Source organism: Sapajus apella, unplaced genomic scaffold, assembly GCF_009761245.1.
Source record: "Sapajus apella isolate SASKATOON/1434 unplaced genomic scaffold, GSC_monkey_1.0 scaffold27, whole genome shotgun sequence".
NCBI classification, from domain to species: Eukaryota; Metazoa; Chordata; class Mammalia; order Primates; family Cebidae; genus Sapajus; species Sapajus apella.
In genome coordinates this window covers 23,799,396-23,815,244 of record NW_022436967.1, presented here as the reverse complement: position 1 = coordinate 23,815,244, position 15,849 = coordinate 23,799,396, and the positions used below count along the sequence as shown (strand labels likewise).

Sequence of the window (15,849 nt, the reverse complement as noted above, 5' to 3'; positions counted from 1 at the left end):
TCCAACTATTTTGTTAATCTTTTCAAAAAATCAGCTCCTGGATTTATTGATTTCTTGAAGAGTTTTTGTGTCTCTATCTCCTTCAGTTCTGCTCTGATCTTAGTTATTTCTTGTCATCTGCTAGCTTTTGAATATGTTTGTTCTTGCTTCTCTGATTCTTTTAATTGTGACTTTAGGCTATTGATTTCAGATCTTTCCCACACTCTGATTTGGAAATTTAGTGCTATAAATTTCCCTCTTAACACTGCTTTATCTGTGTCCCAGAGAGTCTGGTAGGTTATGTCTTTGTTCCCATTGGTTTCAAAGAACTTATTTATCTCTGCCTTAATTTTGTTATTTACCCAGTAGTCATTCAGGAGCAGGTTGTTCAATTTTCACAGAATTATGTGGTTTTGAATGAGTTTCTTAATCCTGAGTCCTAATTTGATTGTCTGAGAAACTGTTTGTTATGATTTCCATTCTTTTGCATTTGCTGAAAAGTGTTTTACTTCCAATTATGTGTTCAATTTTAGAATACATGCTATGTGGTGCTGAGAAGAATGTATATTTTGTCTCATTGTTAATTTTCTGTTTTATTGTTCTGTCTAATATTGACAGTGGGGTTTTAAAAGTTTCCCAGTATTATTGTGTGGGAGTCTAAATCTCTTTGTCTCTAAGAACTTGTTTTATGAATCTGGGTGCTCCTTTATTGGGTGCATGTATATTTAGGATAGTTAGCTCTTGTTGCATTGATTTCTTTACTATTATGTAATGCCCTTCTTTGTCTCTTTTGATCTTTGTTAGTTTAAAGCCTATTTTATCAGAGACTAGGATTGTAACCCTATTTTTTTTTTCTTTCTTTCCATTTGCTTGGTAAGTATTCCTCCATTCCTTTATTTTGAGCCTGTGTGTGTCTTTGAATGTGAAATGTGTCTCCTGATTACAGCACACCAATAAGTCTTGACTCTATCCAATTTGCCAATCTGTGTCTTAGAATTGGTGCATTTAATCCATTTATATTTAAGGTTAATATTGCTATATGAGAATTTGATCCCATCATCATGATGCTAGCTGGTTATTTTGCAAATTAGTCAACGCAGTTCTTCATACTGTCATTGGTCTTTATATTTTCGTGTGTTTTTGCAGGACTGGTGTCAGTTTTTCCTTTCCATATTTAGTGCTTCCTTCAGGAGCTCTTGTAAGACAGGCATAGTGGTGACAAAATCTCTCAGCATTTCCTTGTCTGGAAAGGAATTTATTTCTTCTTTGCTTATGAAGCTTAAAATGCTGGATACGAATTTTGTTTTTCTGTTTGAAAATTCTTTTTTTTTTTTTAGGGATGTTGAATATTGGCCCCCACTCTTTTCTGGCTTGTAGGGTTCCTTCATAGAGATCTGCTGTTAGCCTGCAGTGCTTCCTTTTGTAGGTTTCCTTCCATTTCTCTCTGACTGCCCTTAACATTTTTTCCTGTGTTTCAACCTTGGAGAATCTGATGATTATGTGTATTGGGGGTTTTTCTGTTGAGGAGTATCTTAGTGGTGTTCTCTGTATTTCCTGAATTTGAATGTTTGCCTGTCTTTCTAGATAGGGAAAGTTCTCCTGGTAATATTGTGAAATTTGTTTTCCAACTGGGTTCCATTCTCCCTGTCACTTTCAAATACACCAATCAATTGTAGCTTTGGTGTTTTCACATAGTCCCACATTTCTTGGAGGCTTTGTTTCTTCCTTTTTAGTCTTTGATCTCTAATCTTGTCTTCACACCTTATTTCTGTAAGTTGATCTTCAATCTCTGATATCCTTTCTTCCACTTGATCAATTCAGCTATTAATACTTGTGTATGCTTCACAAAGTTCTCATGCTGTGTTTTTCAGCTCCGTCAGGCCATTTATATTCCTTTCTAAACTGGTCATTCTAGTTAGCAGTTTCTGTAACATTTTATCAAGGTTTTTAGCTTCTTTGCATTGGGTTACAAGATGCTCCTTTAGCTGAAAAGAGTTTGTTATTACTTTTCTTCTGAAGCCTACTTCTGTCAGTTCATCAATTTTATTCTTTATCCAGTTTTGTGCCCTTGATAGGGAGAAGTTATGATCATTTGGAGGAGAAGAGACATTCTGGTTTTTGGAATTTTCAGCATGTTTGCACTGGTTTTTCCTTATCTTTGTGGATTTATCTACCCTTGATCTTTGAGGCTGATAATCTTTGGATGGGGTTTTTGTGTAGTGGTGCTTTATGTTGATGTTGCTTTCTGTTTGTTAGTTTTCCTTTTAACAGTCAGACCCCTCTTCTGCAGGTCTGCTATGGTTTGCTGGAGGTCCACTAAAAATATGTAATGCTTCACAAATTTGCATGTCATCCTTGTGCAGGGGCCAAGCTAGTCTTCTCTGTATTGTTCCAATTTTAGTGTATGTGCTGCTGAGGCAGGCACATTGTCTACGATTTCTTTCAGCAGTGTTTTGTAGTTTTTCTCATAGAGATCTTTCACCTCCTTGGTTGAGTATATTTCTAGGTATTTCATTTTTTTGCAGCTGTTGCAAAAGGAGTTTTTTATTTGATTCTCGGCTTAGTTACTGTTCGTGTATAGTAGTGCTATTGATTTGTGTAGATTGATTTTGTATCCTGAAATTCTGAATTTATTTGTCATATTTAGAAGCTTTTTGAGTGAACTTTTAGGTTTTTCTATTTATATGACTATATCATCAATAAACAGTGACAGTTTTACTTCCTTTTTACTGATCTGGATGCCCTTTATGTCTATCTCTTGTCTGATTTCTCTGGCAAGAACTTTCAGTACTATGTTGAATAAAAGTGGTGAAAGTGGGCATCTTTGTATTGTTTCAATTCTCAGGGAAAATGCTTTCAACTTTTTTCTGTTTTATAGTATTAAGTGTGGGTTTGTCAGAAAGGGCTTTTATTACATTAAGGTATGTTCTTTCTATGCTAATTTTACTGAGGATTTTAATCATAAAAGAATGCTTAATTTTGACAAATGTCTTTTTTTGTCTACTGATATGATTATATTATTTTTAAAAAATTATGTTTTTGTAGTGTATCACATATATTGACCTGCATACATTAAACCAAGCCTGCTTGATCTTGGTGTATTGTTATTATTATTATTGATATACTATTGGATTCAGTTAGCTAGTATTTTGTTGAGAAATTTTGCATATATATTCATTAGGGATATTGATCTGTAATTTTCATTTTTTGTGATTTCCATTCCTGGTTTTGGTATTCAGATGATAGTGGCTTCATAGAATGATTTAGGGAGGATTCCCTCTTTCTCTATCTTTTGAAATAGTTTTAATAGGATTGGTGCCAATTCTTTTTTGAGCTTTTTGTATTTAGATGTCTGAATCTTTAGCAAGAACAGGGAAGTTTCCCTTGATTATTTCCTTTAATAAGTTTTCCAAATGCTTATATTTCTCTTTTTCCTCATTAACACCAATTATTCTTATGTTTGGTCATTTAGCATAATCTCAAATTTTTTGGAGGCTTTGTTAATTAAATTTTTTTTGTCAGATTGAGTTAATTTAAAAGTATTGTTTTCAAATTCTGAAGTTCTTTTACTTGTTTGAGTCTTTTACTAAAACTCTCCAGTGTGTTTTGCATTTCTCTAACTGTTCTTTAATTTCCAGAAGTTAAGATTGTCTTTTCTTAAGATAACTATTTTTCTGGATACTTTTTCATTCACATCCTGTATTGTTTTTTAAAATTTCTTTAAGTTGGTTTTTAAAAATTTATTTAATTTCACCTTTCTCTATTACCTCTTTGAGTAGCTTAATAATCAATCTTCTGAATTCTTTATTTGACAATTCAAAGATTTCTTAATTGATTGGATCTATTGCTGGCAAGCTAGGGTGATCTTTTGTGGTTGTTATAGAATCTTGTTTTGTTGTGTTACCAGAATTACTTTTCTGGTTCCTTCTCATTTGGATAGACTGTTTCAGTGGAAAGATCTGCAACTCAAGGGCTACTGCTCAGATTCCTTTGTCTCACAAGGGGATTCCTTGATTTGGTGCTCTCCCCCTTCCACTAGGGGTGGGGCCTTCTGAGGGCCAGACTACACTGATTGTTATTGCCCTTCTGGGTCTAGCCACCCAGCAGGGATACCAGGTTATAGGCTGGTGCTGGAAAAAGTCTGCAAGGAGTCCTGTCACATGATCCATCTTCAGGTTTTCCATCTGTGGATACCAGCACCTGTTCCATGGAGGTGACAGGATAGTGAAGTCAGCTCTGTGGGAGTCCTTGGTGTAGGTTTGTTTTGTGCACTGGTTTTTCCAAATGCTCGGTATGCTAATAATAAAGTAGTCAAATGGACAGATTCAGGACCTCTGAATCTGTTGCAGGCAGTGGAATTAACTGTTGCTTTTTCTTCTTTGGAGTAGGGGTGTTCTGTTATGAGTTGCTGTGATGGCTTGAATTGGTTGACCTACAGCCAGGAGGTGGCTCTTACAAGAGAACACTAGCTGTGATTGTTTCAGGAGATATAGGCTTGCCCTGTGATGGCCAGAATAAATGTTGGGGTTTCTCAGGTGATGGGTAGAGCCATAGAGCTCCCAAGAATTTATGTTTTTTCTTTGGCTACCTGGACCAATAGAGAAATGCCATCAGGTGGGTCAGGGTTAACAGGTCTGAACTCAGACTCTCCTTGGGCAAGGCTTGCTACAGCCATTGTGGGGGAAAGAGGGGATAATTCTCAGGCCAATGTGCTTATGCTCCTAGGAAGATTATGGCTGCCTCTGCTGCATTATACAGGTCTCCAGGGAAGTGAGGGAAAGCTGACAGTGACAAGCCTCACTCAGCTCCCACCCAGCCAGCAAGTCCAGCCTCACTCATGCCATGACCCATCAACAGCACAGGGTTTACATCCAGACAGCCAGCATGCAGGTCTGAGATTTTGCTCCAGACTTGATAAATCTAGAGAAAGCAAGCAGGGCTCTCAGGCCTTGCTCCTTTCTGTCTGCCCACACTGTCCACTGTGGCTTCTGTGCTTGTATATGCACTTCTGTTTACCACTGCCTCCCCTTACCCACCTTTGCCCAAATTCTGCTCCGGAAAAAATCATGCTCAGTCAAAACTATTATACAGTTCAGCTAGAAGTTTCCTTTACCCTGAGATCCAACCCAAATTCTCCTGGCTGCCTTCTCCAAGGACCTCTGTGAGATTAAGCCAGAGATGCTTCCCTGGGCTTGAGGTGGGGATCAGGAGTGCCTACAGGACTCTTTCTGCTGCTGCTTCTAGTTTTATATTTTGCTTGACCTCTTGAATGACTTTTGGCCCTAGGTAAGGTTAAATCCTTCTCCCGTGATCTGGATTCTCAGGTTCCCCAGTAGGGATATGTGTTAGGAAGCAGATATTTCCCCCCCTCACACTTTAGAAACTCAGTTTTTTGACCTTCTCACAGAGTTTGCAATGGCAAGTTGTTTCCTTGAAAGGGTCTCTGAATTCTTTTGGTTTTCCTGGTCTGTTCCTGCAGTGGTTCTTGGAGCAAAAGTCCACGTTGTGAGTCTCCAAATGCTGTTCTGTCTGTTAAGGTGGAATCTACACATTAACCTTGTCTCCTATCCACCGATATCTTCACATCAAAAGTTTTTAGGCTTAATAGTCACCTTTGCTTAAAAGCAGAGCTAAAAGAGTAAGTTGTCTGAACACTCGGATACCCACCATTACTCCCATAATGAGTATGGATTCAGTCAGGTGTACTGATAGCTTCAAGGCAAATTTTTTGGATGCCCAAACCATTTCGGTTTTCCTATTTCTTCCAACCTATTGCTGTATAATTACCTTCAGATATAATTTAATTTAGAAATTTAAATTACTATAGCTGTGAAGAATGCATGTTTTATTGAATTTGTCATTCAAAAGTAAACTAGAACAACTGTTCCCCTCAACAGAAAGAGGAACTAAGGAAGAGGTATGAAACAAGAATTAAATATTAAGAAAACCATTTTGAATTGAAGATTCTGAGAAAAAATTTCTTTTGAATTCAAATTTGATTGGGGAAAGGGGTATGTGTATATGGAGGGGGTTGTGGTTAGAAGCAGGCTGGATGATGGAGTCTTTTCCAGAGGGAATAAAAATTCAACCTCTCAACAATAACAAATTGAGATTTAAACACCATTATAGGTATCAGAAACCATTTTAAATTCAGAACAAAATAAGAATGACAGGGACTGTCTTAGCATAAAATTTCTAGAGCTCTATAGAGCCAGAGATTATCTAAGGGTATTTGGAGCTCTGTTAGTAACTCTATGTTTTGAATTTAGCTTGAAGCTCTGGAGAAATTACATACTACCTTTGCAGTTCAGAAGTTTGATGATCTTTAAAAATAAAAGTTAGACCAAGTATGGTGGCTCACACCGTAATTCTAGCACTGTAAGAGGCAGAAGGATAACTTGAGGATCAGGAGTTGGAGACCAGCCTGGGAAAAATAGTAAGACCTTCTCTCAAAAATAATTAATAAATTAATAAATAAAAGCTAATGAATGATCTTTCCAGAGTGGATTTATTCAGTATCATCTCTTTAAATCATACTTCATAGAATCTCACCCACCATTAGTGAATTTTTTTTTTAGATTTCAAAAGATTTTCTTTAGATTTCAAAGTTCCTATACTTTAAATCCATTTGTTTCTATTACAACAACTGTCAGTTTTCACCTTTATAATGAACTATCTACCATTTCACTTTATTAAGCCTATTAAGCTATTCCATTTTTTCAGGTTGAAGAGCTTCGTTTATTTCATTATCCTTTTATTGTCCAATTCATTTGAATACATTTGTGGTCACATAGTTAAGCTTTGTGGCATACATGATAATCTAAAATATCTTCAATGATAAAGAACACATGTAACTTTAAAAAATCTGCTTCAGAAAAAAATATATTACAGCTTTTTTACACTACATGCATGGTAAAAGGACAAAAAGATCAAGTTGTTCCTAGTCTGTCATGGCTTCTGAAAACTCAGGATTTTCCTGATTAGAGAACTATATCATACAGCCAAGGACATGCCCAACAGCCAGCTTTCAGGTTCTTCAGGAAATACCCACATCCTGGTTGTATTTCAAGATGTTCTGCAAACCCTGGGAAACACAGCTAGTCCTAAGCAAAATTACAGGGTAAGAATTGCCTACGCCATTTTTCATTTTCTAGTCATCCTCATTCTCCCCTCCAACATATTTTATGCACCCCAAACCAAATGCTGTCATCTTAATTTTCATTTATTCTCACTTATACTGTGTCACCCATGAAAGGCTTTTTTAACCTATTGTATTGAAAAGTGAACAAACAAAAGATACTAACTTTAATGACTGCATCATTTGCTATTACACATTCAAAAGGCAACTGTAATGAATGAATCTATGGCTTAGCTCAAAATAATAAAACTTGGAGGTAGGATATGAGGCAGAATTGCAAGCAGGTAAGGAAACATTTTAGACTAGGAGTCCTTTTCTTTGTCCCTTAAATCTAACCACACAGACTTTTACATCATGTAGTCATGCATCTGACTTTGCTGGGAGAGCTACTTGACTTATTTAAGGTCTGGCTAATGTCTCATGTCATCACTGTTACCTGCAGGGACACAGCAACTTCATTAGCTCCTGAGATATCCTCCTGGAGCTCTAGCCAAAGAAAGGTTCAGTTGCCCAGACAGTTTTTTTTTTTGGTAAGCGTAAAGAAATAATGTTTTGGGGTTATGTTGAAATAAGCAATTGCCAAATGGACAAAAAAATGAACCATTTATGACGTTCTAATACAAGCATGTGTTTGTGCAAATGCTTGATCAGAGATGTTCATTTAGGCACCACTTGGGGCACAGGAGCATGTGAGTGATGCCTGCTTGGGAAGAAAATGAAAGGATGTTTTCTGGTCTGGTAGGGAGGTTATTTCATAGATTAAATTCAGAAACAGATGACTGTGACACATAAGCTCAGGCCTACATGGCCTTGTTAAATAAATGAGATGTATTATCAATTTTAAAATAAAACCAGATACCAGATCACTAAGGAGAAGTTTATATAAAATAGAAAGTATGGTCATTTTGGAGTAGGTTCATTGTTTACTGGTTACAAACCTGTCTCAGTCCTGTGAAACAGAGCACTCACATACATAAAAAGTTAAATGAAGACCTATTACTTACAGACAGGCAACAAGAGAAAACAGATGCCTGGGATTCATTGTGAGCTGGTTCCACAAGGTCTAGAAAACTGTCTGGGGTTAAATTTCATCTGCAAGTGCCTCACTTGCACTGAAGCTGAGGGACCCTGGAAGGCAGCTTGCCTTGGATTTTATACTCCAGGGTTATAGGACATGCTGGACTAAAGTGCTGAAGGACATCCTATTGTCAGGGGTGCTGGAACAGGGCCCAGGCTTTTCGGGCCAGTCCCACCCTATCTCAGTATGCTATGTTTCCAGCCTATTTTAAGCTTGTTCTTGAAAATTAAAAGTGAGAAAGGGATAGAACCTGGGTTGGTCCAAATAAGCTGGAAAACTGACCTGCAGTCATTATCTTGAAGATGAAACTTGATGAGCTAGGACAAATACAATCATGTGATACAAATACACATGAAAAACCAACCGAACCGTGAAACGATCTAAACTGAAAATGTTTCAGAAATGGCTTTTAAAGGGATATTTGCACTGAAGTTATAAGAATCAGAAAGTCTCACTTCATGTAATAATGTGATGGATGGCAGGTGGCTGATGTGACAGAGAGAGCCCCATTTTCAAAAATGTTACATTGACACCTGGCAATTGAATGGTCTAATAGATATTGTGATAACTTCTATCACTATTTGACTTTTTGTACTGTCAATATTTCAAGACAATGTATTATAATATAATGGACATAGAAATGATAATTGGAAGAACTTTACATTTTAGGGTTATGGCAATTCAGTCTCCCTAGTCTTGGGTAAAGGACCAAAGTGTTTAAGAGTCTCTCAGCTCTATAACTCCATGATCCTATGAATACAATTTACATGAAAGCACCCTAAAATATACTGGCATCAGATTATAGAATTTTAAATGAATGTTTTATTGTCATATAGTGAAAAGTTTAAGAATGTGTTGTATCTGAAATTTTCTCCTCAAAATTTTCTAATAATTGGAAAGTTCTCTTGATATTTTAATTTTTATCCTTTGTCAAAACAAAACCAACTAAGCTTTGCTACAATGTTAAGAAAAGTGGTGAATGGATGTTTGAAACAATCTGAGTCCTAAGTCCATTCTGAGAGTTGAGTTAGATCTTCATCTGTGTGAGCATATACCCTGTATAAGGAGTCATGGAACACATGGAGAAATATAGCAATACTGTCCATTTCATTTTTCTACATGAAGATGCCTGTCTGATTGGGATAAAAGCCTCATGTGGCTTACTCTTACTATGATAAGGAGAGCTCTGAGGCAGTGCTGGGGTGTTCTAGCATCTCTGTGGGACTACTACAGCCCTGCAGCATGGAAATGGGTGAAGGGAGTTGACATCTGCACACAATCTGTCTTCCTCTTTGGCACATTATGTTTATAAAAGCTTTTTAGCAACAAAGGAAAAAATGGGCAGGCACCTTGGGAATGAAGTGACTTGCCACATGCTTCACCACCGATGTGGTTCTGCTATGTCACCTACCCAAATCTCACCTTGAATTGTAGTTACCAGAATCCACATGTGTCATGGGAAGGACCTGGTGGGAGACAGTTTAATCATGGGGGTGGTAACCCTCATATTGTTGTTATCATAGTGAGTACTCACAAGATCTGATACTTTTATAAGGGACATTTCCCCCTTTTCCTCTGCACTTCTTGCTGCTGCCATGTGGAGAAGTATGTGTTGGCTTCTCCTTTCACCATGATTATAAATTTCCTGAAGTCTCCCCAGCCCTGTGGAACTATGAGTAAATTAAACCTCTTTTCCTTATAAATTACATATTTCTCAATACATAATTTTTTTTAATTTTATAAAATTTATAAATTATGTATTTTTAAATATATAAAAATTTATATAATTATAAAGCACATAAAATCGCAGGTATGTCCTTATAGGAGTGTAAGGATGAACTAATACAGTAAATTTGTACCAAAGTGGGGTACTGCTGTAAATATACCTGAACATGTGGAAATAACTTTGGAACTAGGAAACAGGCAGAGATTGGAAAAGTTAGGAGGACTGAGAAGAAGACAGGAAAATGTGGGAATATTTGGAACTTCCTAGAAGACAGGAAGATGTGGGAAAGTTTCGAACGTTCTAGAGGCTTGTTGAATGGTTTTGAACAAAATGCTGATAGTGATATGAACAATAAAGTCCAGGCTGAGGTGGTCTCAGATGGAAATAAGGAATTTTTTGGGAATGGAAATAAAGGTTACTCTTTCTATGCAAAGAGACTGGCAGTATTTTGCTTCTGCCCTAGAGATCTGTGGAACTCTGAGCTTGAGAGAGAGAATTTAGAGTATCTGGCAGAAGAAATTTCTAAGTGAGAAAGTGTTCAAGAGAAACAGAGCATAAGAATTTGAAAAATTTGCAGCCTAACAATGTAACAGAAGAGAAACACCCATTTTCTGGGAAGAAATTCAAGCCAGCTGCATAAATTTTCATAAGTAATGAGGAGCCAAATGCTAATCAGCAAGACAGTGGAGAAAGTATCTCCAGGGCATGTCAGAGACCTTCAGCTTTAGTTTATATTCTAATACAATAGACTAAAGGTGAAGGATTAAAAAAAAAAAAAAAAAGATATTCCATGCTGAGGGAAACCAAAAGACGGCAGGGCTAGTTACACTTTTATCACACAAAATAGATTTTTAAGTCAAAAACTATAAAAAGAGACAAAAAAGGTTGTTATATAACAAAAGAGATGTTAATTTTTCAAAAGTATATAAAAGTTGTGAAAATATATTTACCCAACACTGGAACACCTAAATATATAAAGCAATTTTAATAGATCTTCAAAGAGAAATAGACAGCAATACAATAATGGTATGGAATATTGATACTCCACTTTCAACAACTGACATATTTTCCAGATATAAAATTCATAAGAAAACACTGCATTTAAACTATACTTTAAACCAAATGAATGTGACAAATGTATACAGAACAATCTATCAACAGCAACAGAATGTACATTTTTCTCAAACACACACAAAGCATCCTCCATGACAGACCATATGCTGGATCACAAAATAAGTCTTCATAAATCCAAAAAGATTTAAATCGTATCAAGTATCTTTTCCAAACACAATGGTATGAAACTGTAAATCAGCAACACAAGGAAAGTTAGAAAATTCACAAACATGTGGAAATTAAACAAAACCTTTCCAAACAACCAATTGGTCAAACAAGAAATCGAAAGCAAAATGAAAAAATATCTTGAGACAAATGAAAATGGAAACACAATGTACCCAAACTTATGAAATACAGCAAAAAACAATTCTAACAGGGAAAGGTATAGTGATAAAGAAGGACAAAAGAAATATCTTAAATATACAATTTAATATTATGCCGTAAGAAATTAAAATAAAGAAAAATAAACTAAATCCAAGTTTAGTAGAGGGAAGAAATAAAAAAGATCAAAGCAGAAATAAATGAAATAGACTAGATAAAATGAACAAAACTAAGAATTACTATTTTAAAAAGATACAATTAACAAACTTTCAGCTATACTTGAAAAAATAACAGATGACTCAAATAAAATCATAAATGAAAGAACTGATATATTAATTGATACCAAAATCATAGAAAACTGCTAGGAACAATTATATGCCAACGAATTGGGTAACATGGAAGGACTGGATAAATTACTAAATGTATAGCTACCAAGAATTAATCATAAAGAAAAAGAAAATCCAAATAGACTAATAATGATTAAAGAGACTGAATCAGTGTTAAAAATCTCCCATCAAGGAAAAGCCCGTGGTCTGATGACTTCACTGATGAATTCTATCAAACATATAGAAAGAATTAATATCAAATTTTCTCAGACTTTTCCAAAACATGGAAGAGATTAAACACTTTCAGACTCATTTTACAAGGTCTGTATCACCTTGATATAAAAGCCAGAAAAAGCACAAAAAAGAAAAATGCAGGCTAATGTTTGTGATGAAAATAAATAGAAAAATCCTCAACAAACTACTAGCCCACCTAATTGAAAGCGCATTAAAAGGATCATGTAAAGTGATCAAAAGGGATTTATCCCTGGGAAGCAAGGATGCTTCAACATATGCAAATCAAAAATGTCAAACACGTTTTTTGTGTGTGATGCACTACAGTGAAATAAAGAAGAATAAAAATTATACTAATAGGTGCGGAGAAAATATTTGACAAAATTAAACAACCCTTCATGAAAAAAACTCTCAGCAAACTAGATATAGAAGATTTGTAGCTAAATGCCACAAAGGTCATAAATCACAACAAATATCATATTCCATGTTGAAAAATTAGAAGACTTTTTTCTAAGATCAACAACAAGTCAAGGATGCCCACTATCCCACTCTCACTGCTTCTATTCAGCTGAATGTCCTGGTCAGGGTAATTACACAAGAAAAAAAAAGAAAGTCATGTAATTTAGAAAGAAAGTAAATGATCTCTGTTTGCACATGACATAGTATTATATACACAGAAAACCCTCAAAAGTCTATGAAAAATTATTAGAACTATCAAATTAATAAATAACATTTCAGGGTGCAAAACTGATATATACAAAAATCAATTACATTTCTATACTATAAACAAATGCTCTGAAAAATAAATTAGAAAACAATTTCCTTTACCATGACATAAAACAGAACAAAAGATATAAATTTAACAGAGTTGATATTTCTGTAACTGAAAGCTATAAAACATTAATAAAAGAAATTGAAGATGACACAAATAAATAAAAAGATATTCCATGTTGATGAATTAGAAGAATCAATAGTCTCAAAATGTCCATACTACTCAAATTGATCTACATATTCAATGCAAATCCTATCAAAATTAAAATGGCATTTTTTACAAAAATTTTTTAAAAATTTAAAAACTCATATGCCAACTAAAAGGACCCTAAATAGCTAAAGCAATCTTCAGCAAGTAGAACCAAGCTGGAGGCATCAATATTATATATCTTGATTTCAAATTACATTACAAAGTCATAGTAGTCAAAATAATACAGCAGTGACATAAAAATAGACACATGGACAAATAGAACAGAATAGACTATATATATATATATATACACACACACACACAAATATATGTATATACACACAGTCATCTAATCTTCAAGAAAGGTACCAATAATACACAATAAAAAAAAAAAAGGATAGCCTCTTCAATAAATGTTATTGGGAAAACTGGTTATCTACATGCAAATATAAAACTGGATCCTTCTCTTACACCATACACAAAATAAACTGAAATGCATTAAACATTTAAAATTAATGCCAGAAACTGTAAAACTCCTAGATTTAAACATAGAAGAAAAGCTCCATGACATTGATTTTGGCAATTACTTTTGTATATGACATCCCAAAGTACAGGCAACCAAAGCAAAAATAAACAAGTGGGACTTGTATCAAATTTAAAGGTTTCAGCACATCAAAGGAAACAAACAACTGGATGAAATTCCAACATACTAATGGGAAAAACATTTGCAAACCATATATCTGATAAGGGGTTAATATCCAAAATATATAAGAAACATATGCACCTTAAGAGCAAAAAAAAAAAAAAGAGCCAAACAACTCAATTAAAAATGGGCAAAGACTTGAATAGATATTTTTCCAAAGAAGAAATACAAATGGTCAACAGATACAGGAAAAGTTACTCAACATCACTAATCATCAGGGAAACAAAAATCAAAAGTACAATGAGATATCACATCACACCTGTTAGGATAGCTATTACCAAAAAGTCAAAAGAAAAGTATTAATGAAGGTGGACAAAAGGAAACACTTGTGCATTGTTGGTGGGGATGTAAATTGGCACGGCCATTCTAAAAAACAGTATGAAGTTTCCTCAAAAAATTAAAAATAAAGGTCCCATATAATCCAGCAATGCAACTTCTGGGCTTATATCCAAAGGAAATAAAATCACTATCTCAAATGTGACAGTTGTACTCTTATGTTCACTGTAGTATTATTTATAATAGCTAAAATATGAGAACAACCTAACTGTTGATGGATGAATAGATAAAGAAAATGCACATCTATACAATGGAAAATTGTTCTGCCTTAAAAAAAAAAGAGGCAAATCTGACATTTGCAACAACATGGATGGACCTGGAGGACTTAGCATACTAAGTGAAGTAAACCAGACACAGAAAGACAAATGCTTCATAGTCTCACTTGTATGTGAAATCTAATATAGTTAAACTCACAGAAATGGAGAAGAGAGGGTTGTTACCAGGGCATAAGGGAAATGAGGAGATGTTGGTGAAAGAGTGCAAACTTACAGTTATAAGTAGGTTCTGGTGACCTAGATTATAGCAGGGTGACTATAAGTAATAACAGTGTTTTATATACATGAAGTTCATTTATAGATCTTAAATATTCTCATTGCACACATACATAAACAGACATATGAAGTTATGTGAAGTGATGTTATGTTAATTAGCTTATCTGTAGTAATCATTTTACCATGTATATGTGCATAAAAACGTCACATGATACACCTTGAATATATACAATCCCTATGTGTAAATAATGCCTCAATAAAACTAGAAAAAGGTATGTACAATCATGTAAGAATAGAAGTGTACCTAAGGCATTATAGCATTCAAAAAGCGGATATTTAATACAGACCATAGGTGCCAAAGTTTTCCACAGCAGGCAACTTTCATTGAGTTTTGGGTGATAGAGTACTTGGTGATTACAAATTAGCTAAGCAGAAAAAGTGGGATTTCATTCTGGAAACAAGCAGAACATGGGCAGATAGCTGCATTATTAATGAGGGGGAAAAAATTGGCCCAGTGGTTCCACTATCCAATTAGATGCTCTAACATTTGTAAGATGGGTAGAAAACTAGAATGGGGTCCAAAGACTTACTGGGTGTCCATAGATCCATGGATTGCTCATATAATAGTGGAGAATAAAACCAGTAGAGTGTGGAACCCTCTCACTGTCATTGTGGTGGTTCACTATTCCCCCTTCTGCCTGTGCCTCACTTCCCTCCATGTCCAAGGACCTCACAGTCTCACAGTTCTTTACTCACTTAAATGCCATTCTTAAAAAAAAAAGAAGAAGTCCTCCTTTAAGACTTTCTGACGTTTTGGAATTATGTCAGGTTGTGGAAAACACCAGAGTCCATTTATAATTGATGTAAATCCACAAGATTTTTAATATGTTCCTTCTGTTCTCTGCTATATGGGGATTCTTTATAAATACCTGACTCTTGCTTGTCATGTTGGAAATGTGAGCCCGCTGTGAGGAAGGTCACATTTAATACAAGTCCAACTTTTTTTTTTTTTGGCTCTCCTCAAAGATTAAATATTAACAAAAGGAGATGAAGTGGTACGACAAGAAAAATGTAATTAAAATACATCCCAACTGTTTCAACTGCATTCGTAATATAAGAGGAAAAACTGAATACTTCTCATCAAAATACAAAAGTAGTATTTCTAGGACTTAAAAGTGTAAGCTAAATGATGAGAACACATGGACACATAAAGGGGAACAACGCACACTGGGATCTATTGGAGAGTAGAGGTTGGTAGGACAGAGATGATCAGGAAAAATAACTGATGGTTACTAGTCATAATACCTAGGTGACAAAATAATCTGTACAACAAACCTCCATGACACAAGTTTACCTACATAACAAACTTGCGCATGTACCACTAAACTTTAAATAAAAGGTTTTTTTTAAGTATTTCTAGGAAAGCGCAAACTATTTAAAATCATT

At 35.0% G+C, this 15,849-nt stretch overlaps 1 non-coding gene across 1 annotated transcript; it reads right to left on the bottom strand.

The window, feature by feature from the left end:
- Nucleotides 1-2,297: 2,297 nt before the first annotated feature.
- On the bottom strand, nucleotides 2,298-2,404 carry LOC116560937. Its single transcript, XR_004273217.1, has one exon. It is a non-coding gene; the product is annotated as a U6 spliceosomal RNA (small nuclear RNA).
- Nucleotides 2,405-15,849: the final 13,445 nt, after the last annotated feature.